Source organism: Manacus candei, unplaced genomic scaffold, assembly GCF_025592945.1.
Source record: "Manacus candei isolate 608988 ecotype Guabito, Panama unplaced genomic scaffold, ASM2559294v1 h1tg000014l, whole genome shotgun sequence".
Lineage (NCBI taxonomy): Eukaryota > Metazoa > Chordata > Aves > Passeriformes > Pipridae > Manacus > Manacus candei.
Genome location: NW_026138062.1, coordinates 18,841,003 through 18,868,075, shown reverse-complemented (window position 1 = coordinate 18,868,075; position 27,073 = coordinate 18,841,003). Strand labels below are relative to the sequence as shown.

Below are 27,073 nucleotides of genomic sequence, written 5' to 3'. Positions count from 1 at the left end.
TTTTTGAAGTGTCCCAGTGTTAGGGCAGCCAGGAATCCAGCAGCCCTGGGGTTTGTGCTGTCCAGTGATGCAATTGCTTTGGGAGTGGCCTGGAAATATTGTATACTGCCTTTCTCAAAAAAACCCCGTGTGTCATAAATTCTTCCTCAGAAAAAAAGAAGTGATTATTAGTAGTTATTGCTGGCCTAAGACAAAATTTGTTTGTGTCAAAAATACTTTGGAGGAGTTAGTAAAAGAGAACCTGTAGAAATCATTCCAGATGACTGCTGTAAGCCCTTAGTTCATCTTTATAGTCTAGACATGGACAGAGATCTCTGTAGCATAATGAGAGAAATAAATACCTACTGGAAATTATGTGTCTATGTGAGACTTAGACTTGCTAGATGTAGGTTGGGGAAGGTGTGCAGAAGTAGGGACCTATTTCTCAAGGTACCTATAAACATGGTAGATGAAATACTTCTTCACCAAATGACTTCTCAGTCAATCCTGGTTTAGAGTTAGTTTTGAGGACCACCATGACTTCTGTGGAAGAATAAAAATAAAAGAAACTTCAAAACAAGTACTCACAAGTTGAAATGTGGAGGAGGTGTGGGGTTTTACTTTCACGTGTGAAAACTACCTAGAACTTATATCCTAAACAAAAGAAAAAAGACATTTGGGAAAAGCACCACATCTAATTTGATGGGTAATCATCACAGAAAAGATGTTGGTAGATAACTCGAGGACAGAGGAAAAAGACGGATCAGAAAAAAAATTGTGTCTTGGAAGGCAGGATATACAGGAACAAAGTAAAAACAAATGAAAGGAGCTTGAGAAAAATAGCAAAAGTTTCTTAATCTAGGAAAAATTTGGGAAAGAGAAAGACTCTTGTGCTGTGAAGAGGAACTGTAATTTATGTTGGATAAACTAATTATGATCTAGCAACAGAGTAAAGTCTGGAGGCTTATAGTGGGTATGGAAATGGCAGATAAACAGCCAAAGGTGGACAAAGCTTAGGAAAACTCACGGGCTCAATTCAGAGGAGTAGGATAACTGTAGTTCCAAAGTTCAGACAAAACAGGTATATGAAACCATATGTGTGACTATCTCGTAAATAATAAAGGGATCATTTGACAAGAACACGGTTTCTCTGTGTAAGAAGGGAGGAAAGACCCGCGTGAACAAGAGCAGCAGGCCTATTAGTCTGACTTCAGGGGTGCAAAGCTTTAAAAGAGATCTTGAAGGAAAGCAATTTCTACATAGTAAATGGGAATGGGGCAGGGGGAAAATTAATTAAAAAAAATCTCCCTCCTGGTACATGGTATGCAAATCTGGTACTTTGATTAGCTGGAAAAGTGACAACTTGTAGAAGCTAACTTTTCTGGATCTCAGTGAAGAATTTGCTGCCATACAGCAACATATTTGATATATCCCCAGAAAATATATTTCTCTGAGAAGAAGGAAACAAATTTGGAAGTAAGGGAAATGTAAGGAGAAAAGAAGTGAAGCAGCAGTTCTTTAATCAAGTTTACTTGCTAGTTTGAGTCAGGTAATTATGCTTTTTTTCCCCATGGAAATTATGTCCAGTGCAGTCTATGGTGTTTAGCAGTCCTGTGCAGATGCAGAAGGCACTTAGAGTGTGGATTCTCTCTTGCTTTGCTCTTACCACAGTTTAAAATATATGACATTTTGACTGAAAGTATATGTCTTCAGATGGAGAACCGTAAGTGTCCTTCTGGTGTTCAGGGTAGGACTGGGGAAAGGGACAAAGGGAAACAGTGTGGAAAGCTAAAAAAAGACAATGCAAAAAAAGACAGTGCAAAAAATATGCAACACTCAGGAACCTTCTTACTTACCACCACTGTTGTGGTTCTGTATCTGTATCAGTTTTGGCAGCCAAACTCCCATATAGCCCTAACAATTCCCAAGAGGAAGGAAATAGCAGTGTACACCTCCTCTGCTGCCCTGTGGTCTGGACAGAGAGACTCTCTGCTCGGGAAAGAACACAGTGAGCTTTCAACAAGGGTGTTGAGGGTAGCGTGTACTCATGTCTGCGATCAGATCTGTCCCACAAACAGAAGTGCAGGCTGATGGGTTGGTTCAGGTTTCCAGGAACTCTGATTCCCTACACAGCATTTCACTTCCGAGCGTTGCTCCCTTGCACACTGAAGACTCCCAGCACTCACCAGCCTTTAGTACTCTGAAAAAATGGACACACTTCCCAGTTGTAAATCGAAGTCTTCCAGACCTCTTCAGGCCAATGTAGAGTAAGTGACATTCCCCAAACTTATGTAAGTTACCTGGTATTCATCCTTGTGGGACAAATCCTTGGTCACTGAGAAGTGGTGACATGGTGTCTGTGCAGCCCAAAAAAGTTACTGCACCCTAGGGATAAGCAGTTCCCTCTGACTTGACTGCAAAGGACTATGGTTGGAAGGAAATGAATTTCTCTGTTTGCCTCTGAGAGCGACAAACAAAAAGGTACATGCTGATAAAGTCCCTTACAAATGCAGAAGTCATGTCTCTATTTGTCATGTAAGACAAATAGAGAAGACATGAGATAAAGAGAGGAAGGTAAGGACCTATTTTTTGATGTGAAGAAAGTACTCTTAGAAGTACAGAATCAACCAAAGTAGGAGGAAACTGGTTACAGGAGGAAAAAAAGCTACACGTACAAAACTATTGAGAAGATTAAGCCATGGTATCATTTATGGTTATTTCTTCTTCTGTGTGCATCAGTTTAAACTAACGTTTAACTTTGATGTTAGGAGTCACTTCTACTGGCTGTCCCTGAGGAGATAGCTGAAGCCAGAATGCCCTTGAGGAAGAGCTTCTTGGTCATAGTGTGGTTTAGCAGCTAAGGGAGTCTGGATGAGCTGTGACTCGTCAAGCGCATCATATGCTGCTTGGTGGGGGAAGGGATGGGAGGACTTCTATGGGAAATTATGCTGGAAACACATTACCAGAAGTGATGAGAGCACTTAGAAACATTGCAGCTGCAGTGCTGTGGTCCAAAGCAGTTTCCTAATAGCTGCTGGATAAGAACTGGAATGGGTCTATGGCAATCACACACATCTCATGATTAAGAGAGCAAGGCTTAAAACATTGAAGTTAAGAACATCTCAGGTGAAAGAAAAAGAATGGGGCATGAAAAGCATTCCCAGCTCCAGGTTTATTCCATGCAATGTGAGTTCAACAAGTAGAGTGAGAGAACACAAAAATGTGGCAAAATTCAGAGTTCTCATCCTTGTGCAGAGGTTTATTTGAATCCCAGGCTGTTTCTATCCCATGCATGCATTTTCTTCACCATGTATAGCATTAAAAACTGGAATGACTGCTTAAGGGTGAGCAAAAACCTGAGATCAAAACTCAAGCTGACCTCTAATGTTACAAGAAAAGCAGTGCTAATGCTTTGGGATTAGAAGTGTCTTTTTGCTGGATTCTAGCACAGAACTGAGACAGTCATAGTCAATTGTTGGTAATGATGTGCTCAAGAAGACAGTCCTTGAGCTAAGTGGAAGCAGCTAGAAAATGTTTCTGTAAAGTTCCTCAGGGTTCACCACAAAAAAGTAGGAATATATTTCCATAAGCATTTTTTCTGCAATATACTCTTTGCTTTTCTGCTAGCTCAAACCTTGGGATGTCGAGGCTAGCAGAGATTTGGGGGTTAGATCAGTCTTTCTGCTTCCATGCTGCTGCTGTTCACAGCAATGTGCTTGCCCTGGACTACTAGGAAGGCATTGGGATACAGCTGCGCTCTTCATGAAGTCATTGCTTTGTTAAGAAGGTTAAGGAGGATAAACCACAGTTATGATGTTTCCAGGTTTTGATAGTCACGGTTATATGTGTGACAAACATGGACACTATAAACAGAAGTACCTACAACCACAGGTAGGACTGAAACTCTCATCAGCTTTGCAATAAATATGTTTAAGAAAACTCTCTAGATCTATACCGTCTTTTAAAAGTCTCATGTGTCTTATATTGAGTTAAGTGAGTTTACAGAGTTTACAGAAAGAAACCCCCTTTTCATGTGTTTGCATTTACCAAAATAAAAACAATTTTTGGAAATCAATCTTTTAACCATCAAAATAATGCAATGTTATCTTCTTTTCACAGATGGGACAACTGAAGGAACACATTTGTGAAGTTACCTGCTCAAAGCCATAACAGACGCCAATGATAAATCCAGGAACAGAAGCTAAGTCTCCCAAGTTGCGGCCTAACACCATCAACAAGCCAATGTAATCAACAAGAAAGTTTGTCTTTTGATGTTATTGCAATACCTATATATTATATATAGGTTATACCATAGCAATACCTATATATTAATAATTTACCCAAGACGAACACATTTGAGTATGTATATTTGCCTATGTTCTTGTAAATAATTCAAAAGGTTTCTTTGAATTCTAATTCTGAATTTAATATCTAATATATATATATATATATATATACATATATATATATATATATATATGTATAAGATAACTGGGCAGTTTTTCCACAACAATTTATTCATAAGTCATGTTTAAAACATACAGTTTAGAGTCCAACTTTAGGGTCTTCAGGGTTTGGAGCATCTTACACTTCAGCTTGCCTTTATAGAAGACAGTAGATGGTTTGCAGCTCAGGAAAAGGAAATAAAGTTGTATATTGTTCTTAGCATTGGAAATCACTTTTAGAAATATTTCTGTGTGTTGGAAGCACCAAAAGCTCGTGTCTGACTGTGGTTTAGCTGTAGGGGAGGCTATGGCAATGGACTCAGGCAGCAGAGGAGCTATGATTATGGAAGCCCATTAGAGAGCCTAATGCTGCCTGGTGTATTGAGCAGTGTCGGACAGTTTTGGCAAAGGTACAACTTGCTTTCTGTCTCTTGTGGCTGTGTCCTCCTATACTGAGTCAGAAACATGTGCACAATACTTCTTTGTGAGATGCTGATCTTTCGGGATGTTAAGCACCAATAGTTGCATTAGCAGCTGGTTTTACTTGCAGTCGAGGCTTTGAAGCAGCACAGCAGCTTTTTGCATAGGATAGGGAGTGTTTCCTTCTAGCTTTCACTTCAATCTGACATTTTAGTGCTGTGGCTTCCCAAAATAGGGCTAGTGTCCAACACTGAAACACCATGGAAGCATTGTCTTAGTAGTAAGTAGCTTTGTGGTTTATTAAGAGCAAATATTAAATCAGATTGGAAAAATATATTACTTCTACAACATACTCCTTATAGGACCTTTACAGTTTTCACATCTTTATTTTCAATAGTTGGCCTGGACACAGGTGATGAGCATGCTCAGACAATGTGTCAGGTTAGCTGCAATCAAACCCATAAAGTGTCTGCAATTCATCCATGCTTCTCCCACCAGCAGGTGTCATTCTGGAAAAAGGAAAATATTGTAAATTCCTGAACTGGAGAATTTGGCTGTGACAAAGAAGAAAAAAAGTTTACTTAAAATATGGCTTTTGAAGGATACTTTATTCCAAATTAAAACCCAAAGAAAGCTGGCTTGTCTGCATTTTTTAATAATCTATGTGCAGTGAGTTATCCTGACCTATAAGTAACAAAGGGCAGACAACTGGTAAGGCAAACCAATGTCTGCTTAAAGCTATCTTCTGCTTTTTATTGTTCTCTGTGACATGTTAAACACTGCTTACTTACCCCCCAAGACTATAAAATCAGTGATATTCATCAATCTTCCCAAAGGAAAAAAAGAATTAGATGTTGAATTCAGATCTCATTTACTTCAATGTAAACTTGAAGTAATCTCATTGAAGCAACTGAAATCAGTAGAAATGTTTGGAATTTAGTCTGAAGTAACCAAAAGAAAGTAGTATTTAACTTTCTACTCCATAAATGAGCCTCAAGCAGAAAATAATCTCATAGTAATTTTTATGTCTCTTATAACATTTATACTTTCCTTTAAGTGTTCATCTGGGTATTAGCTGTAACCTCCTTTAATATGTAGAGAGTCTTTGATTTCCCTTATCACAGTGAGAGAGCTATGGCTGAGTTGTAAAGAACCAAGACCCTGCTGGTTCGTTGTGAGGGTTCCTGATATACGAAGTCTAGTCTTCTGGCTGTTAAAAACAAACTTACTGTGAAATTCATGCAGGAGGTGCCTTGCCCACCCTATAGGCTACTAGAAGTTTGTTCCAACCCATCATAGCTCTGATGATTATAAATATTTTTCTGTCTTTCTGTCTTTTAAATTTATCCAGACCCCTTGTATCTATATTGTCCTTTTGCATTAGTTTTTTCTCCTACCATTTACATCAGCATGTAGCTGAGAGGTTTGGGCCCAAACACCCTAGACTGAACAAATACAGTTTGCATAGTTTTCTTCCAGGAGCTCATTTTCCATCCCCTGGCATTACTTTAAGTTAAATTTATCTACTTTAAACAGGCAAGCAGAAATGTGCATCCTTTGTTGTTGCCTTGTATACAACATTAATGCAACAGCTTCCACACCCTACTAGAAATACTTCACCTGGTAGGTCTTAGCCCTGTATCTGATTTCTTTCTGGTAGATTCATCACCATCATCTTCCATTTGACTAGTTCAGCCAGGCTTATCTTCTCCTTAGCCATTTCTAGAACTATAGAGGATAGTTTGCTACTATGATGTGATGCTCCACCAAAACTCTTCTTGGAATTAAAGGGAAATTTGCTTGAGGAAAAATATAAGAACAGGCTCCAAGGCTTGGCTGCAAGGAGCACATTGAAGTGGGAATCAATTTTACATTTATAAAATTTGTATTTGCAACAAAGTAATGTAAAATAATTGTACTGCAGGCAGCCATGTCTTTTCCAAGATATTATTTAACTATGAATGTCACAATGCTTCTCCTGTGAACAGTATCAAGCACTCAGTGACTGAATGGGAAAAAATAGTACATAAACTTAGAATTAAAAACTTCACTCTAAAATAGCTAAAAGCTGTATTCTTAGATTTACATGAAGCCTGTATTACTGTTTTCTGACTTTTTGAGTTTTTAACTTTGAAATGTAGTGGTATTCTAAAATTTCAAGTCAGAAAGTATAAAAGTATTGTGAATGTGACTAGTTTATTACGAACTTTATAGGATCAAGATAACAAGCAGTGATGATCTCCAGCAGGTTTTTTACAGTAAAGGATGAGATTTATACAACAATTTCTATATAGTTTTTACTAATTTTTTCCATGTTTTTAGCTAAGTGAAATAATATAAAATTCTGTTTAGTCTCTTTTGGTTTTTAATTTTAGTGTTAATGTGCCTCTACAAATGCTTAGCAAAATTAAAGATACTACATCTGTGAAGGTAATTCCATCTAAGGTGTTTGATTTCAGTTTAACAGGACATAGAGGCAGGAAAGTAATTTCATATCTAGCAAGTGCAGAGTTACTATGCTCAACAGGATGCTGTCAAGAGTCTGTTTTGAATTACGGTGGCTGAGCTGAATCTGTGTGTGAATTGGGAGTTGCTATTGTTGAGACTATGCACCACGAAAGGTCCTGGGGCTTCTCATCAGGACCATAGGGGTTTGATATTCAAAACTGCTGGGAGTCTGGCAAAAGGAAGCTTGATTCTTCAGTTTGGGGCATGATGCAGGAAACTAATCGTGCTGAAGAAAGCAGTGATTTCAGGTACCAGGGCACTTGGATAGAAGGAATAAAAGAAATACTTGGCATTAAAAAGAAATAATTGCATTGATTACACACACAATTAGAAACTTATGTTAATCAGGTCCAATTTATAATGGTCAGAGGGAAGTTAAAAACCTTGAATATATTAGTTAGTGTAGTTATATATGAATTGTACAACATGGAGTTGAGCATTTCTGAATTGTTATTTTATAACAAGAGCAATTCATTGTATATAATATATACAAATTACATATTATATATGTATGAAACATATAACTCATCTTAAAATAAAATTAAAGCTATTGGAAGGTAGAAAATTCTGCATAAAATTCACCACAGGCATTAATTAGGATTGTATAGACAGAGAACACTTTCCCATGGGCTTTTTAAAATCACTTACTAGCATCATGATTGAAAGGAATTTGGATTATTTTTACAGAAGTTAAAAAAATGAAATGGTTACAGAAAAGGTCATGATGGATGGTGACTTAGAAAGCAATCGTAAAATCTAATTTAGTAATGTACAGTATTAATTGTATGATTTGCGAGTGAAGTAGAACTGTTTTCATGTTTTTTTTTTTTTTTTTTAAGTGTTTATCAATCTTTTTCAGGATGAACCCCCAAAGCATGGCTGTAATGGTTGTTTGAAACAAAAATAGACACTCTCTTGCTGTCATTCATTTCAGTGATCTCTGGGAGTCTGAGCTTGAATGAAGGTGGGAGAAAATTCCTACAGGGAATTGAGAGTGGTTTGTCCCTTAAGAAGGATGTAATGGCATTTTTAATGCTTTCACCAAATACCAGGACATGTGATAAAAGTTTATGGATTGAGAATTAATTGAAAGATTGTGAAATGGGAAAGAATGCACATTATGGGAAGCCTTGGAGAGCTACAACCTAAGCTCCTAGAATATCACTGGAGTTGATGGAAACATCTCTGATGACTGGGGTTTTTTTTTAATATAATTTGCCAGCCCCTGTAGCCCTACCCAGACAGACTGGGGAAATACATTCCTTTTATTAATATTAGTCCAGGGGACTCAAGTACATTTCAGGCAGTGAATGATATAGTTGATGGAATTTGCTACAGAATTCAAATAAAAAAAAAAGACAGTGGAAATTTGTACCTGTGGGTTGGTATATGTTTTAAAAAATGTTTTTCTACAGATAATGGGCTTATATCTAAACTTTGTTATCTGCAATATAAAGGTTTACAGTTTTATATGTATTAAATAATACATCTCTATGATAAAACATGAAATATTTAATTAAAACAATGACTAAAAGTATGTAACTATGTAAATATTACCTAAATCCTGTGTGTAAATGTTACATAAACTGTTTAATTTCTAGGGGTCACTGAAAACACTTTAAAATTTTATACAGTTTTCTACACTTCCCCCTCCCCTAGTTTTTAATATAATTGCAGGTTTAAAGTTAATCTGTCTATTAGTTTTTTGATATTTGCCGTTGTGTTAAATTTTACTGAGGAACAATTTAGTTTGGGGAAACCATTGAATCTGTGGTTCATGTTGTTTGAACAAGAAGTCCCTGAGTATTTGTCCCAAATACCAGCATTTTTACTACACTGGCAGCTGTATATTTGTGGTCACCCGATGGCAACATATGCAAAGACTGTATACAGTGGCAGTGCCTCTTCCAGAGAATACCAGGAGGGAAACTGGATGTGGCCGATGCACACATAATTTGCTCTTCTAGGTGGAGGTATCATGTAGACAGCACTTAAATGACACTTTTTATTTCTGGATAAGATGAAGGTAAAAGATAGAAACCATTTGAAAGCCATTGCTTATGTCCCCTGAAACAGACTGAAAAGAATAGCTCCTCTGAGGCACAGCTTAAAACTGAACATACACAGAGATGTGTCATTAGTAATTCTGAAAATGTGTTTACAGTGATTAGATAAAATATTTAGCCACCATTTAAATATTTTAGTACATACGCAAATTTTAGGTGTCTACTACACTTAACATTTCCAATAACTGGTTTCATTAGGATTTTTAGTGATACAAATTAATAACAAAAGGCAGTAATACAGAGTGCTGTTATGAGGCCAAAATACATGTGGTTTAAATTTGAAGAATTAAATGTTAGCATTTCCCTATAGAGAAAGGTTATTTGGGCAGTGGTGTACTGACATTATCACCACCCACAGAGAAGGGGACCTGCTAATCCTATTGGTTAAGCAGAAATGCAAAAAAGGAAAAATGTGGGTCTAGAGGGTTTGCTTGGTGTAAGTGAATCACACAGGAGAAATGCTGATACCCAAAATTGTCGTAGTGACTTTCTTAGATGGTTAGAAAAAGAAATAAGCATGGGATATTTTTGTCAAGTTAGAGGGTTTAGATTGCTTGCTAGGTAAAATCAGTCCTGGTTATTAATGTAGTGGAAAGTTAAATGATGATCATGGAAATATGATAATAAGTGCTGTCTGATAGTCAGACAGAAACAATTTTCTGAGTCCATTAAGAATAATCCAGTGTGTTAACCATTCGGCTGAAGGGCTGCTAAGAAAACAAATGTGAAAGTGAATAAAATAAAGGAAAGCTTCCTTCAGGAAGGTGTTTCTGGACACTACCATGCTGCTTCTGGCAAATCATATTTGATAAGATACAAGTAAGCAACAGCATTCATTTAGCAGAAAATAGTGTTATCTGTATCTCTGGATTTTTGTTTAAACAATCATTAATAATAATCTTATGGGATCTAGCTAGAAACAAACCTATTAAAAATAACTAATAGCAAATACTAATTTGCTACTATTTAACGTTAGTTTAGTCTGACAGCTCTGGGATAGCTTCGTCTATTATTCCTGGAAGAAAACTACATAAAATTGGGTGGGTTTAAGTAGTTTCATACAGACATGGTACTGCACAGAAAAGCTAGATATTAATATCACTACATGTAGGGAGATCTTGTCTCTGGCCCTCAGTCTGATGGTTTGAACATGGGCTGAGCTACCCCAGGCTACCAGTACTCTGCTCTTTGGCTTTTGAAACTTTCTGTGTGAGAGATAGTTTCAACATGAAACTTCAAAATACAGTGGTTGACATTCAGTTTTGGTTCGTTTGAAGCTAAAACTCAAAGCAAAACTCCTGGAGTATAGAACTGTATGCAGGAAAATATAAGAAAGTTAACACAAAACTTCTGCTAACTGAGCAAACTAGTTTCACTCAGCTCTTGAAATAACCCCTTTCTGCAGATTCACTTTTCAGTTGCACATGTGTGAGATGTCAAAAAATGAGTTGGTTTCACAACCCCGTGGCACAGATGAATGCCACAGCTCTAAGGCTCACCCTCTGTTCTTGTCTTCATTCTCTGTCTTGGTTGATACTTATGACATCTGCAAGAGATGAAATTTTCTCAGCCCCAGGTTAGTGACATTCATTTGTAAAACAAGGGATTTGAGGTAAGACCCAAATTCCAGTCTATATGTTTTTATAGTTGTATCCAGCACTGAGAACTCATTTCCCAAATCTGTAACAATGCTCTACATGGCTCTGAGTCCCAAAATGACAGAAGCCACTTCATCACTTGGAGGTCATTCAAGGATTCAGGTGTTTTAAGTTCAAAACCTGATATTTCAGAGATGCTGAACACCTGCTGCTCTTCCTACCTGGGACGGGAGCTGCAGGAGCTCATGCCCCTGTGAAGATCAGACCCCTCATCCCAATGTGCTCTTATTCACAGTGGGGTAATGAACAGTCTTCTGCTCTGCTTTCAGTTTTTGTAAAATTTTAGTGTAACAGGCTTGAAACAAAGTGATGAACTGCAGTGAGATTGTCCTGATGGCATCTGCGATACAATTAATTTTTTTTTTTAGTAGCTGATACAGTGCTGTGTTTTGGATTTAGTATGAGAATAATGTTGATAGCTCACTGATGTTTTAGTTGTTGCTAAGAAATGCTTACTCTGAATCAAAGACTTTTCACTGCCTCCTGCTCTGCCAGTGAGTAGGTGCACAAGAAGATGGGAGGGAGCATAGCCAGGACAGGTGACCCAAACTGGCCAAAGTGATATTTCATACCATAATATCAAATAACCAGTGGTCTTGTGCATATGTATTTTGGTTATTCACATGTTAACTTTTCATGATGAACTGGTAACTAGAAAAGTGCAAGGGGAATGGCTGAGGTTGTAGTTCTAAGGGTATCTTGAACTACAGCCCACAGGCTGATTCACACAAGTTACACGAGAATTATTGTGAGTGGAATTTACAATATAATGTCTCACCTTTGCACGAGAATGAATTTTATATCGTGTGAGTATATGTTACGAAGAAAAAAAAACCACTGGGCTGTTGGTGGGACACAAATATTATGTGACTCTGAATCTCACTTGGTATTTTAAACTATGAGAGTTTAGATTTGAGTCATCTTAACTTGTAAGTAGGATATATATATACATATATAGCATGCAAGCTGTAAGCAAGGCTTCTGTTTTGGTGCTATTTTCCCCTCAAATCGCAGATTTGGTTCTCTGTTGCTGTAAATCATTATAGCCTTAATGAAAAATCAGAAGTCAGATTAATTGCTTCCAAAATTTGAAAAGAAACCTGAACTAGAAAGCTGAACAGTCTTCTATTTTCTTCTTCTCTGTTTGGCCACTTTGATTTTCAGAGCCCTTGGGCCACCAGACCATGTTACACCCATCTTTCACCCCTACTTCTCCACGGTGCTTCCTGCATGGAGCTGGTTTTAGAATTTGCCCAATCTCTAATTTGTCCTGTCAGAGCACTCAGCAGCATCTAATCTTTCATTAGAGGCAGAAACTTTGTTAGCACTGCTCAAAGTGCATCTTTAACCCAAGACCTTCATTGGAAAACTCCACTACTCAGAGCAAGAGCTGGAGAAGACGGCCCACAGGTGCCTGCTGGCAGCCCCAGAGTCACATGCAGGGAAAAGTTATTTTTCTTCCTTTTTTCCTTTTAATTCAACACTTGACTTAAAACATGCATCTAGCCAAGCTATGCAGAGTGACTTGCTGAACAGAAGAGTGTAAGGTAGGATTAGAGGCTCCACTTAAGAGAAAATCTGCTTCAGCCTAGAGAACAATCCCACCACAAATAAAATTAACTTTAAAAGTAATGAGATTTTCCACTGTTAACTTAATAGCAGCAAACCACATGCTCTAAACAATGTTCTAATTTTTTTTTTTTTAAATAAGGACTCATTTTTAGTAACAAACCCCAGACTAATAGGCCTGCCATTTTTCCACTGCTGGAGGAAAACCTGGACTCTTGCTGAGCTGTATGGTGAATATCTCGGAGATATTTGAATCTACTACTAATAAAAAGGCCTCTAAAATGCTAGCATGGAGGAACGCATTTAAGGTAGAAGAAATGGAAAAAGTGGGAAAAAGAAGAAACATCTCTTTGATCTTTGGCTCTGTTATTTTTTAGATTATATTTCTTCTGAACTTCCAAAATCTTCATTAACAAACGAGCTTTCTTTTAAAAAGTATTAAGTTATCAAAACATTTGCCAGGTTCTAGTATTAAATCCTAGCAGTCAGCAGTGTTTTAGTTCAGCCATATCGTTTTGCTGAGTAAGTTATGCTAAAACTTAAAGTTTTCCCCTTGAAATGATCTTTCCAAATGAGATTGATATTGTGAGAAAAAAAAAAAGAAAAAAGAGAAGGACGCCTTCATCATGAGGAATTATGGAATTAATTTTCTTTATATACTCTGTTTGCACAAGACATTTTTGTTAACTCTTAATAAAAATACCATTCAGCTGCTACTTTCATTGTTTTTATCCTGGGACCAATACAACATTGTCATTATTGGATATAAAGTGCTGTAAAAACAAATCTAATTTGTTAAGTTTATTTTGATAAGAAATAAATATAAAGGTAGTGCATAGTTTGTACAGTGCTGCTATCATAGGACTCCTGGGTATAATTTATATAAAGAAAATAAAAAAGCATACATAACTTTCTAGTTGATTTCCTTTAACAGGGCTAATTGAAAACAGTTTCTGTTATTTAAAAGTAATTTATTTTAAATATACTTTTTAAAACAAAGTTCTTATTGATATCCATTTTAAGTATAATATTATCTCAGTGTGGGATACAAGTAAAAGGTCAAATCTTGTAGGAGTTTTCTGTATGACTCAGTTCTGATCATAGATAAACTTATCGGGGAAACCAAATTAGTTAACCTTTTCAGTACCGAAAGCTTGTTTTAACAGGCTACGATTGTTTCTTTCACAAATATAGCAATTCAAAGTGTATACTTTTGTTCTGAAACATGAAAAAGAGAGTGCTAATTTCCCTTTTTTCTCTCTGATAAAGGGCAAAGGCTCATGATTTTAACATGAAATTAGACTTGTTGAGGTTCAGTATGATGCACAATAAGCAATACACTATGAATTTTTACTCAAGAACTGCTGTGCTTAGTGGTAGAGAAACAGATGCGTTTTAAAACTTTGATTATGTCTGTAATTTATGGACATTGTTAAAGGATATATTTTTTCTTGCCCGGTAGCATAATCCGTATGTATGGATCTGATTACTGGAGCACTGAAAGACAAGATGGCTGTAGGCGGCATATCTCTAGAAATGAGCCTCTTTCCATATGGCTTGGTAGGTTGTTCAATTCCTATCTGGTTAACTGGTTTGTGATGTTTCTCAGAAGTCTCGTCAGCTCTGCTTCCTCCCTTGTTTCCATTGCAGCAGCACCGACTATTCAATGACTTGGGTTGTTTCAATACACACAATCAAATTCAACACCAGCAACTGCCCTTCTTTCTTAAAGCCAAGTCCAGAGTGATTGAAAGGCTTTAATGGACTTCAGCTCTGGGACCACACTCATGTCTGAGAAAAACTCTCGCAGATGTTGATGAACTAAAACCGTCTTCAAGGCCTTCATGCAATCTCACCTCTATTGGTGCAATTTAATGTGGAAGCTGGGGCACAGTTTGACTCATAGAGGGTTTTGTCTGCAAACTCACTCCTACCACCTTTACTAATTTTGCATAGTATTTACACTCACTGACTTGTGCGAGGAAGTTGTGCTGAAAGGGATTAAAAATGGTGAAGTCTCTCTCCTGGAGAGCTACATTTCAGACAGTATCGGGTGAAGAGCTTTTGAGACACAGATATTAATGGTATTTCTAATATTCAGTGAAATAAACACATTAAAAAGATCCAAGAGTGAAGATATCTAGACATCTGGTTTTGAAGGTCAAAGAATGTTGAGCATTAGCTGAGCTGTAGGAGTGTACTGATTCTGCACATTGAAAAGTAAAAAAAAAAAGGTCTGTAAGGCATGTCCCAAGTTGAACTCTCATGGGCTTTGAGTGGAAATTTTGTCAGACCTGGTCATATGCAGTAAAACATTCATCTCATGCTGGTAGTGGCAATGAACATTTTTTTTCTTCCATAATTTACAAAATATGCTCAAGTAGGTAGTTAAAGCATTTAAATTCTTCCATGAATGGAATAATTTGACATGGTATTTTCTAAGCAGAGAAATAACTGGCACTTGGGGAATTGCTTTGTCACTCTCACAAACTGTAATTTCTTCCAAATGGGCAAAATAATGCAATTATCTGGACAGATAATGCAGCACACTTGGCGTACATGGTCAGTGAAGATAGTCTTTTATTTCATGATTGTTTTGGAAAACTTTTGGATCACTTTTAATTATTAAAAGAGCAAATTCATTGTTTCTTTGTGGACTAGTCATGCTGTATAGTATTTTCTTTTTTTGTTCTATTTAAATTTAGATTGTTATTCATACTTCCTGGCAGTGGTTAGAAGAGGAGGATGACTGAGAATTTAGTAGGTGAGTTAATCTCATTTTTACTGTGTTTCTAGAGCCACCCACTTTCCCTTCATATGGCTTGACACCAAGAAGTTCTTAAAAGTTTTGCAGAGTGAGACCAAAGTTTTGTCCTTCTTCATCCCTCCAGCTTCTCTTCTGCCTTGTTTTTGCCACTGCCCTTCACTCTTCTTCACTTTTAGCCCTTCTCACCAGTCCAACACTTGGGTCACCTCCACACGTCTTCTGCCTGCAGATGCCTGGTGGGGTTGACAGTGGTTTTTTGAGGTCAGGGAGTCAGTAGAGAGTGATTAGGTGGCTGCTGACTCAATGGGGTGAAGCCGAGAGGTCCTCAGCAAAACCACATCTGTAGCCCCATAACCTGAAAATGAGCATGCCCTTAATGTCCGCAAGGAATCCTTCGAACATCAGGACTACTGAAACTTAGTGGATTTGTCTAACAGGTGAGCACAAAGTGGTGTTGAAGCCATTCTCCCTATTGAAGTGTTACAGCTTCCTCCCCCTATAGTGGGTGTCAGGGGGCATAATAACATGAAGGTTCATACCACAGCTCCACTTTCAGCCTCAGTGCTTGTGGATGGGTATCCTCTCTTCTATTTGGCCAATTATTTTCATGTGGCTTTTAGAAATGCTGGTAACTTTGAGATATTTGGCTTCTTCGGCAAAGGAGTTCAGCAACTTTTCAAAGGGGAAATACAGAGATGTGCCCATGCAGATACTAAAACTGCCTTAAAAAACAGCAATAAGTTATAGACAACAGAGAAATCTTTTTGGTGTTCTTGCACTAGTGGTTACACTAGCCCTTAGTAAGGATTTTCAGAAGGAAATTAGCTGTGGTGTCTCTGCGTGTTTCTGACTTACACTGAAAGATGGTCGAAACAGACCTGGGATACGCTACCAGTCTCATTATCTGAGATAATGAGAATAAAGGAGATTGCAGATGGCTCAATGCATTGTTTAACAGGTATATTAAAAAAGTGTCCTGATGTCAGAGAAGTATACAGGTCCTCTGCGATAAATCTTCTTGGTGCACCTCACAGCTTCTGAATTCTGCTGTACACTCTCCACTGCTTCTATTACTAAAAAAAGCTCATTGTCCTGAGACTTTTAAATAAAACACTACCAAAATGTGGCATCTCTAAAGTCCTCATTTAGCAAGGGGCTGGAGAGGTCATTCCTCTTTCCGCGGCCATGCTGGATCATGGGTGCTCAACAAGCATGACTGCCTTGCTTGGGGTTTTAGCAGTGAAACGTACAGGATTTTTAAGTCCAGAAGTGACAGTTTTGAGCTAGAGAAAGGTTATCTCGTTTTTCCCCTAAATATGTCTGTTGGTCTTGGGAAAGATGTTGCCTCTTTCCACAAACCTCACCACACTTACAGCCCTGGACTATCTTGGCTGCAACAACAGTAAAAATTACCTTCAGCTTTTTATTTTCTTTTCCATTTCAAGCCCTCTAAATTATATGTTGACATTCTCACTGCCAACTGAAGAGCAATATATTTCACAATATTGCTGTCTTCATGTGGGACACGTGGCGTGATGTTGAGGAATATGCCCAGAGCAGTGTGACGTGGACTTCACCTGCAGCCAGGTACAAGGAGCAAAAGTTGCAGCAGCTGCCAAAGGAAGGGTTCATAAAGGAGTTGAACACTTTGAATCAAAAAGGGAGAGCTGTGAGTGTTTTCAAGGATCAGGGCTTCAGCTTTGTGCAAATTTGGATTGTCTCTCACTGATAAAGAAATCAGCCTTTTTGATTGCAGTGATAAAAAATTGCATGAAGGTTTCTGCTTCCCTGCTTCCCAATGCCTCACAGACCTGATTATGGGTGCCTATCATTAGTGATTATGGACCTGAAACCTTTCCACAATTACTGTGGTTGCAGTTCTGCAAACAGGAAGCAAGAGTGAGATATGATCACTGAGAGTGGTCCTGTTTTGTCTGTGGGTTGTGTGGTCTTCTCTAAAGGTTGACTGAACACAATGTCCCACCATGGCTGATTTTACTTTGCAGTATATTGTCTCTAAGAAAGCTGAAGCTATACAATTCACCCATTGCCCTACTGCTACATTTTTGTGTTCTGAGAACAACAACAAAAAAAATCAGTCTCTAATGTGCTCTTTGACTCATTACCCAGCCGCAGAAAGTGCTTCAGTATGCAAGTACAGGAGATGTGTTTGTGTCTGGTCATCTCTGGAATGCTTAGCCGCTGAGTGAGTGGCTGGGAAACTCTTGTGGATGGCTGTGCCAATGATGACCTGCCAGCACCAACAGCCTGATCTCTGATGATGGGGAGGGAACATGGGAGCCTCTGCAGTGCTGAGAGTCTGTGGAATGCTGGGCCTATGAAACTGGAAGGATGCTCCATACCAGGATCTCTTGGTATTTGCTCAAGTCCCTTAGTGCCTTACAACTGGCATTCAGCAGTTTGTAGGATTAGGCTTTTGCTGGCTGGAGAGAAAAAACCTCATTTGTGCAGGATTTCTGTGTATGCAAAAGGCCTGCTAGAAAAATGGTGAAATTAAAATGATCACACATGTCCTTCGCTTTAGGAAAAGGGAGCTCTAAGTGAGAGCATGTGTGCTCCAACTCTGGGGCTGAGAAAATGTCAGTCTGATGTGCTTGGGAAGTTCATATTGATACAAACAGGGAGGCTCCCTGCTGCCCACAGATTTCCCACATAAAAGTCCTACTGGTAGCCGTGGGAACTTAGCAGCAGCCACGCTGTGGCTAAAGTCACCACTCTAAAAATGTAGTGAAATTAGTGTTCATAAAAGTGAAATACATGCCACAAGAATGAAGATGATCTGATTCACAGCCAAAATTACATGAGTTCTGGCATAAAAAAAAAAGCAATTAAATTTTGCAGTTACTCTGCCTTTAGGAAGAGATCACTGGTAAATTTTTACAAAGTTCCTTTGAGAAAAAAAACTTGGCTTTTCTCAAATCAATTTGTTGCACCAAAACATACCCGCCTCTCCGGAGCGGTGCCCACGATGTGACACTGGTCATTCGGCCCTGTGGAAAGGGCCCATCCTGTGCTGCACAGTGGCCCCTAGTGAAACTGAGTAGTTTGTTCCAGAGTCTGCGAAAAAATTTCCAGCAGCTGAGTTGTTACCAATTTCAGTTCTGCCTTCTGATCTGACTCTCATCTCACTCAAATTATGCCATTTGCTTTGTGTATTTTTAAGACAAATAAAAAAACCTCATGGGAGGATATGATGGACAAACAGACTTGTCCCAGTGTAAACTGAGCATGAACCTGGGACCCAGAGGCAAAGATGATACTAGGAATAATGCAGCTTAGCAGTATCATTTAGCACCATTTTCAGTTTGAAGTTCCCTTTTTTGACTTTTTCTGCTATGTCTGCCATAAGGAGAGGGGACAGCTATACTGGCTACCACTCTTGTTACTAGAATTTGGATTTGTATGCTGCATCTCTGTTTCAATTACAAAGACTCATTCTCAAACAGGTACTCTTGTCCTTTGCAGCATTTTTTTTCTTGCACCACAAGGACCTGAAGCATCAGATCTGTAGATAAAGCATTGAATGAGGCTCTCTCTCTCTGTCCTTTTTCCTTGATTTTCCAGGAGAGATGCTACAAAGCGACAAGCATCACTCCCTTAGCTCCTTACAGTGTTCCTGCCGCCACCATGCTGTCTTGCAGATCAGCAGCAGTAAAAACCACCTTTGGAAGGAGGTGACAGCTGGCTATTGTGCTCACTGGGCAGAAACTACCTTCCCATCCCCACCCCCATGCCAGCAACAGCTTATGACAACAGCACTCTTAAAAATAAAACAGGAAATGATTTCAGTAGGGGATGTGGTGGCTGACAGAGAAAAGTGGGGTAGGTCTGAAGTGCAGTTGTTCTTTCAAGTAAGCACCGGGGCCCCGCAGAAAGGTTGCAGGGGAATGAATGTTGGTGCAGTCTTTCATGTGGCAGAGGGATCTGTGCTTGTTTTTGTTGTTGCTGCTGCCAAAACCCGTTGTGGTGGCTGTCCTCGTGACTGGGGTCCGAATGCTGCTGGTTGCGGTACAGCAACATGTTGCTGCAGCTGCGTGGTCCCAAGGTGCTGTCAGCACACACTCATTAACTGTGTGGGCATTGTCCAGTGGTCTGGCCTGCATTTGGACTACCATAATAAGCCCTTGACTTCAACATCTTAGCTACTTCCTTGCATTAACTACAGCTGGGATAGTATTTGTACTCTGGCCACTGAATAACTCACTTGCCCACCACATTCCAGTATGAGATACTGTTTTAGTCTAATGCCTGAAGGAAATGCCTACATAACCTGCTATTTCTTCTAAGAAGAACCTTTAGTGTTTGATTGAATTATTGAGTTGGGAGGCTTCAGGTGTCCCAGCTCTACATGTTGCTGAGAGCTCCTCATCCTCCCTATTTCTTCTGGGGGGATCAGCTGGAAGGAAGAGGTCTGGGTGAGTGCTGATCCAGAAAGGCTGAGCAGTCAGAGCCTCTCAGGCTAAAAGATGCTTCTTGGTCTCAGAAAGCTGAGTGTTTTCTTGGAGGTAATGTTTCCATTTGTGCATTTGAAATGCACTTTTGGTCTGCTTCCACCAGCTTTACATTTATTTCTCTCCCCATCTAAGTGTTTTTTATCCTGCAGCATTCAAATGCTTGAAATAGAGGTTCAAATCCCTCTCTGCCTTCAAACACAAACATACCATATCTGGGTCAGTAAGTCCCTGACCTCCAAATTGCTGGAGGTTGACAGAGTATATCATGGTAGTTTTATTATAGGCTTGCCCTCATCCTGTACTCTTCCCATCTGCTATTGTCAGCTTTAGAGATGGGATATTGGGCTAGAGGGGCCTTTGCTCTGACCTCTTATGGACGTTTTTATGGTCTTTTGTCTTTATCTGGGGCCTCTGGAGGCTAATAAAGATTTTGTACATATAAAGAAATCATTGTGATCCAAGAAGAAGTTGTGAGCATAGGAGGGCTCTCCCAGCCTGGTGCTCCCTGGGAGCAAAGGTCTGATAAGAGAAGTGGGTGTCTGGCAAGCACTGATAAAACAACTTCCAAAGTCTTTCAGTTGCTAGATAGATGGTCCTCAGTGGGTAATGAAAATAACTCTTTCTGGACACTTCCTATCATACGGTTTAGGATTTGATAATTTCATACAATATGTAATTTATCATTTGGTTTTCTTCTAGCATTGACCCACAGGCCTCATTGGAAAAAGCAGATCTACCTCTCTCTTTTGGCTTCTTAGTTGGCTTCTTCAAGGGATACAGAGGTCACCAAAATAGACCTGTGTCTCTTTTGCCAAGCCCTGAAGGCCTGCTGAGAAGCGTGAGTACTGGTGCTTGTTGTTTAGTGTTATCTAAATGGAGCAACTCCAATATCACAAAGCTGTGCATGGGTGTCAGGCTCCCTGAGACACAAGGTGTCTGTGCTGCCACTGGGTATGAGCTCTGAGATATCTTCACTGCACCAGGAAATACCAAGAGGGTTTTGAGACAGCAGAAAAGCATCTGCTGAGACTCCTCTGTGAGCTCTGTTTTCTCTTTTGCCTGCCTCTCCTCTCTGTTGGGTCAGAGGGAGCAAGTGGGATAGAAATCCTTTGTGTAACTCCATTTTCCTTTCCCCTTTTCAGTTTGCTTCTAAAAGACATTTCTAGGTAAGGCAGAGCAGCCTCATGGCTGAGAAAAGACCTCAGCCAGACAACGAGGAAGTCTTGCACAGCTGGCCCAAAGACCTAACCTGTGCCTGCCTCTCTTTGGGGGTAGCAGAACTGCTTTGCCACATGAAGACAGAGGAAAGAAGGATAAATATTTTGGTGTGAAAAAAGCCAATAATCATCAGACAAGGATTTTAAAAAATCCTGTCCATTTTCCCATCTTCCCTTGCTCTTCCAAGCCTAGAAGAATCCCCTTCAGTATGTCATTAAGCCTGTAAGAAGTCCTATTCTCTTTTTAGTTAGATGTTGCAGAAGGGTTTAGAGCTATAGTTTCCCAGTCCTGCACTGAGGCTTCTTAACCTTCGCTTGCATTGTTGTGATCCCCATGTCCTGAGCTGCAGCTTCAGTATTGACAGTTGTAAAGAAGATCCTACTTTTAAAATCATACCCCCATTCATGTTTTGTGCACTCCCAAAATAGACCTGAAAACTCAGATCTCTGTGTGCCCAACCCTGCTACCCCGTTCCCCAAAGGGCCACAGCCCTGCCTCTGCAGCCAGAGTACATCAACAGCATGGAAAATTCAGTAGAGCTCACCAGTTACCTGGGGAAGGAAAAAGGTTTCACTTGCACGGTGGGTGCTTTCCTGCATATTGTGTTCCTTTAAAAAACCCCAGCACTTTAATCAGAATGAGCAAAGTGTATGGTCCTGCTTAAAGGCTTTTTAAGTGACACAACTTAAGAAGAGTCAACAGTTTGTTTTATGTTATTCAAGTGTCAATGCAATATACAGGTTGAAAAAAACAATTCACAGTGAAAAATGCTCCCTTGCTCATAGGATCAGTTGAAAATGCTGGTGGGGATTCTGCTATGAAACCAGAAAACACCCCAGAAGCCAACTTGTGAGAGTGTCAGACTCTTGTAGAAAGTTAAGGTATCTAAATATAAGTACGCGCTTTCAAAACTGCTATGGCTGACTGTTCATGCATCTAACTTGCTTAATCTGTGGGGATCCTTTTTTACTCATTCAGGGAGGGAGGCAAAGATCACTGAAGCCAATAGAAAGATGCAGAGTGATTTCAGGAGGTTTTAGGTGAGGTCATGAAGTTTGCTCCCTCTGACTGCCAGTGTCCTTGGGTCTTGCTGTTATCCAAGCCTTTGGTGGCCTCTACAGCTGCTATAGCAGTTTCTGAATTGCAGTGAGATGATGCAGTTCTCATGGTTCATGTTTTTGTGATGCCTGCCCTAGCCCCAGCCCCCTCACACCACAAACCAGGGACTTCTAGAAATGCGGCTGAGAGAATCTCTCCACTGATGGCAGTCCAAGTAGACCTGGAAATGAAGACTTTTGAACTTTTTTTGGTAACAAAAACTAAAGGCTACTATTCTCACACAACGACATAAGGTGAGAAGGTTTATGTAGGGATCAAGAGCATCCTTTACAGAGGCTGAAGTCACGAACATGCGCGTGACTTTAGTGCAACCAGGGTCCACACACAGGATTTGCTGAAAGGCAGATGTTTGCAGGCTCACCAAAATGGAAGGATTTGGCTGTATTTCATGGCTGGGGAATAAAAAGCACAAAACTCCAAAGCTGCAGTTTACTGCCTGGTATTTTTTAACACAAATGTGTTCACAAAATAGTTGGTGTCAGCAGTCGTTTTTTGCAAAGACGGCTATGGCAGCCAGTTGAGTTACCCAGAGGCGAACCCTGCACCCAGGCATGACTGCGGCTGGTGGACGCAGCCACGTCCCACAAAACCTCGCCAAGGACGATGGGTGTGAGCAACAGCACTGCTTTCACAGGGTGCTCTGAAATTCAGCTCTAGCTGAGCAAACCTGGACGCTCTCTGGGAAGGCCGGGTGCTGGCTTGGCGTGGTGGCAGGGACAGCTGTTGAGCATGCAGACAGCCACCCACCCACAATGTCTGCAATGCACACAGCTGCTGCCTGGCTGCGTTACAAAGGTGCCTTGCAGCAGCACATGTGCCGGCTGCGATACTGGTGGCTGTGAGCCGTGCTCGGGCTATATTTTACAAGTTCATTTTCTATGGCACTGCAAGCACAGGCACGCTTTTATGGCATCTAGAGCATTTTGCTGAATGATTTGGTAGTATGCTACTGACCAGACAGCACATTTCCAGATTTAGATTATAAGAGGAAAACAGCAAGTGGTAGGTTCAAGTGCAGGTCAGTGGATATGTTATACCAGAGCTCCTCCGCTGAGCGCAGGAATACTCGTGCTCCCCTATGACCAATACTGTGAGCTGCTCAGTAGAGATGGCCTAAGGTGTTTGCTTTTATGATTTCAGTACCATTCAAACTGGGGAAACACTGTTATCATGTTGTAAACATAGTTTTTATTATTGCAGAATATTTTTGGTTGATATTTGGGCTTCAAACATAATCATATGATGTTAATTTCCTCCTGCTTTCTAGATATATTAAGCAGCATTTTAGCAGGAGATTTTCAGGAGGAAAAAGAGGATACAGTTTGGAGGAGAAAGCAAAGACAAGGTGTAACCCAGACCATGAAAACCACAATTGGTGCTGATGGCCACACTATGGATACACATGGAAAAACAAGTACTGAAGTACAATGTCATTGGCAATCAGCATGAATAAGCAGCATTTAAATATCTCACCTGTGATAAAACCTGAGTTTACAGACAATGTAAACCAACTTACTGACCCGAATTATGTTCACCACCAGAAATGTTTTTGGGAGAGTATATCCTGATGCCTTTGTTTAGATAAACTTTATGTCACATTTTAAGTTCAATATTTCCTTTAAAGACAGGCCAGATCTGCACGAACACCCTCTCCCTGATCTCCCAGTGTAAATGGCAATTGCTGAAAACATGGCAGGTGTGATATCACCTGAGAAAGCTGTGTACTGTTTCATTACCACAGAGAGAAAAGCACTCTTTCTCACTCTCAGTAAGCTGAACTGCTTGTGAAAGCACAGCCTGGGCCCCTTCCCTGTGTTTGCTGAGTAAGATCTGGCCCATGTAGGAGTTAGCAATGAATAACCTGCCCTGAGTTATAGTTCAGGTTGCTCATGGCTCTCCCACATCTTTTAACATAACAGTATTTTTAATATCAGTGTGCATCATGTTCCTGGTTGTTGCAAATCATAGTTTTTGGGAACATTGTCTCTGTCCCTGGGCAGAAAGGAGACATGAGAGTTGGGGGGCAAGGGATGGGGAGCATGCCTATACCAGAAGGGGAATCACCTGCCCCCAGCACAATGTGCTAATTTGCTTATTAATTTAAGTGTTTATTACTGTGACAGGGAGACTTGGATTGGTTGGAAAGCTGGGGTATTGGCAGCTTTACGGTTTGAGGTTCCAACACGTCCTCTGTGAAGGCTGGCTTCAGTGGGGCAGCTAAAAACACAGTAAAACACACATAGGTAGTAGCACTTTCAGGCTGATAAGGCTTATTTTTCAGGATGGTGTCTTTTTCCCAAACAGCAGGCTGCTTAAATCCCAATTTTCTGCCTCAGCTCTTAGTCAGACAAATCTCCCGTGGACCTACTCCTCTCTGTACCAGAATGGATAAAACCCCTCAGGTCTTGACCCTCAGAGTGTACAAAACAATGCTGACATTAAGGTTCACAGAGCTACACCCCTTTCATTTAACCTAGTTTCGGTATGACACAGACTCATCTGATTGTGTGACAATGCGGTGCAAGTAGGGCAGATGCTGTTCATTGAGAAGACATCTGTGTCGTACCTGTGCTTGCAGCATGTCCCACTGAACAGGACCTCTCCTCTAACCTTTACTCTGGGGATGGGACTGTACTGAGGTGGGGGAGAAGGAGAAAAGGAAATGTTTAGAACTGCCTTTCTGAAATAAATGGAGGGCTTTTTTTGCTTCTGCCTCTGAATCTGGCCTTTTTGCACAGGCAAAGTTTGTCAGATGCTGCAATGGGCTCCAGTCTGAAGAGAACAGTGGGCACTCCATGTGCCTGCCTGCTCTCTGCTGGCTGCCCTGTCTGGAAATCTCTGCATTTTTGCCCAGCCCTGGGACAGGGTCTGGCCTCACAGAGGGGCCACAGCTCCACTCTGTGTGGGAGAGCAGTGCTTTACATTGGGATCTTGGATGCTGTTTGCAGATGTGGAGACAACCTCAGTATGTGTAACCAGACAACTCACTATTGACAGCATATCCTGGATTCCTGAGCAGTGCTAATTATTCAAAGCAAAGCTGGCAAAAATTCACACTCCCAAACCTTTCCTGGGAAATGCCCTTTCCCTTTTCCCTTCCACATAGTAATCCTCTGGCAGATCTGGTCAGGCTTCATGCCTGAACTTGCCCTTGGTGAGGCGCTCCCAGCTGCAGCGTGCCATGGACGTGGCAATCTGTTGGCACATGTGGGCTGCAGCCACGGGGCACGTACGTGGTTATGTGTCTATGTCTGTTAATGAAGAACTAAATAAATCCTAAAAAGGTGAGAACAGAGGGTAAGAACCAAGGCAATGGTAGGTTGCTCTGCCATTTTTCTTGCTGTAATTGCTTGGGTTTTAGACAAAACAGAAAGCTGTTTATCTTGTGTTACCTTAGTGTGCCCTACAGTTAGTAAAGGGTGATAATGTAGTATTTATGCACTGGGGTACATAAATGGGCTGTACAGCTTTGCAGAGGGCCACTCAAAGGACAGAAGGCAAAGGGCTGGCACTGCTTTGAGCAGGTGTCACGGTTACTGCAGATGCAGCTGCGACTGAAAGCAGCCTTGTTTTGAATATGAAAACTTCAAGCTGGGAGGCACAAGGGCTGGCTAAAAGGAGGAAGGAAGAGGAGGAAGGCCTGTGCTAGGCGTGCTCAAAGCAGTGGAGCCAAGTTAACATCTCGTTGTCTGAGCATGGCTTGGTTATGCCAACCAGCCAAACAGCCTCCCTGTCACCTTCCTGCTCCAGTGCTTCAGATGATGCCTAAAAACCACTGTTATTCCTGCAAAAGATTAGAAGAATCACACTTACAGGTGAGACCAAGGAAAAGTAACATGAAAAAGCTTCCCACTATAAATGAAGGCATTTTAGCAAATGCCTCCTCTCCAAAACTAAGAGGCATAGGGAGAGCTAGTTGTCCATATTTTGGCATACTCTGGTCTTTCTGTGCCCCCTGTTTGCTGCTCATGAATAAGTGACTCATGAATTTTATTCTGTTGTTTGTTGAGAACATGCTGTTTCATAAGGTCCCATAGCTTGTCATGAGGAAACTCTTTCTCTGTAAAAACACTTGATAAATTGAGTATTGGATAATTTTAAATTAAGTGTTGAATTATTAAATAGGGATTGAATCCAAGACCGACGGAATTCCCAAGTCTTTGCAGATCTGATGATAATGGGCTTCTTTCAATTAAGACTTTGTTTTCTTATGTTTTTGTAAATTATTCTACATCTCGGTATTATTACAGAACTTGCAGACTTCCTCACATTATGCAGGACTTACAGAAGTAGATTTGTTGTCTTTAAGAGGGTGATATGCCTGAAAGTGGCAAAATCTGTCCAAAAATATATTTCAATGATATTTATTATTGTTGTTATATATGTGCAAGTAACTTAAATAATGTATTTTAGTCTCATTAATTAAACACCAGAAATATTTCAATTCTACTTAAATACTCTATTACATTAATATGTAATAAACATATGCAATAAATAGTACATCTGTTGTTTACTGTTGCTCCTTATTACTATGAGTTTTATGTCTGGTTTTGTAATTAGTACAAGGTCTATTTTCGGTGAAAATTCTTCAAATGTCAAAACACGCCTAAAATGCAGTAAACTGCAAGTAAAACAACCATATTTGAAAGAATGCGAAAAGCGCTTTGGGAAATTGTTATCTTTGCAGTGGTATCTTTGCTCTATATATTTACACAAATACACAGAAAGATATTATATATTAATTACACAGGAAAATCTTACTCATCGCTGTAGAAAAACAGGGTAGAGATTTCACATGTGGCTCAGCTCTAGGACGATGTGATATTAGTGTCTGAGGTGTTTTCAAGAT

At 40.0% G+C, this 27,073-nt stretch overlaps 2 long non-coding RNA genes across 8 annotated transcripts in view; both read left to right on the top strand.

The window, feature by feature from the left end:
* The window catches only part of LOC127467403 (uncharacterized), a 91,555-nt gene extending 78,043 nt beyond the window's left edge, over positions 1–13,512 (top strand). The window contains exons 11-12 of one of the 7 annotated variants that reach the window (XR_007903095.1): positions 4,099–10,994; positions 12,788–13,512. This is a non-coding gene — a long non-coding RNA (uncharacterized LOC127467403). Of the gene's footprint in view, positions 1–4,098; positions 10,995–12,787 lie in introns of those variants that run through there. The other 6 variants (XR_007903094.1, XR_007903092.1, XR_007903097.1 and 3 more) reach the window with 6 other exon arrangements.
* A 606-nt stretch (positions 13,513–14,118) lies between these two features.
* Positions 14,119–26,646, top strand: LOC127467407 (uncharacterized). The gene is made up of 5 exons (XR_007903118.1): positions 14,119–14,205; positions 15,351–15,409; positions 15,642–15,849; positions 20,587–20,725; positions 21,891–26,646. It is a non-coding gene; the product is annotated as an uncharacterized LOC127467407 (long non-coding RNA).
* The last annotated feature ends 427 nt before the right edge of the window (positions 26,647–27,073 follow it).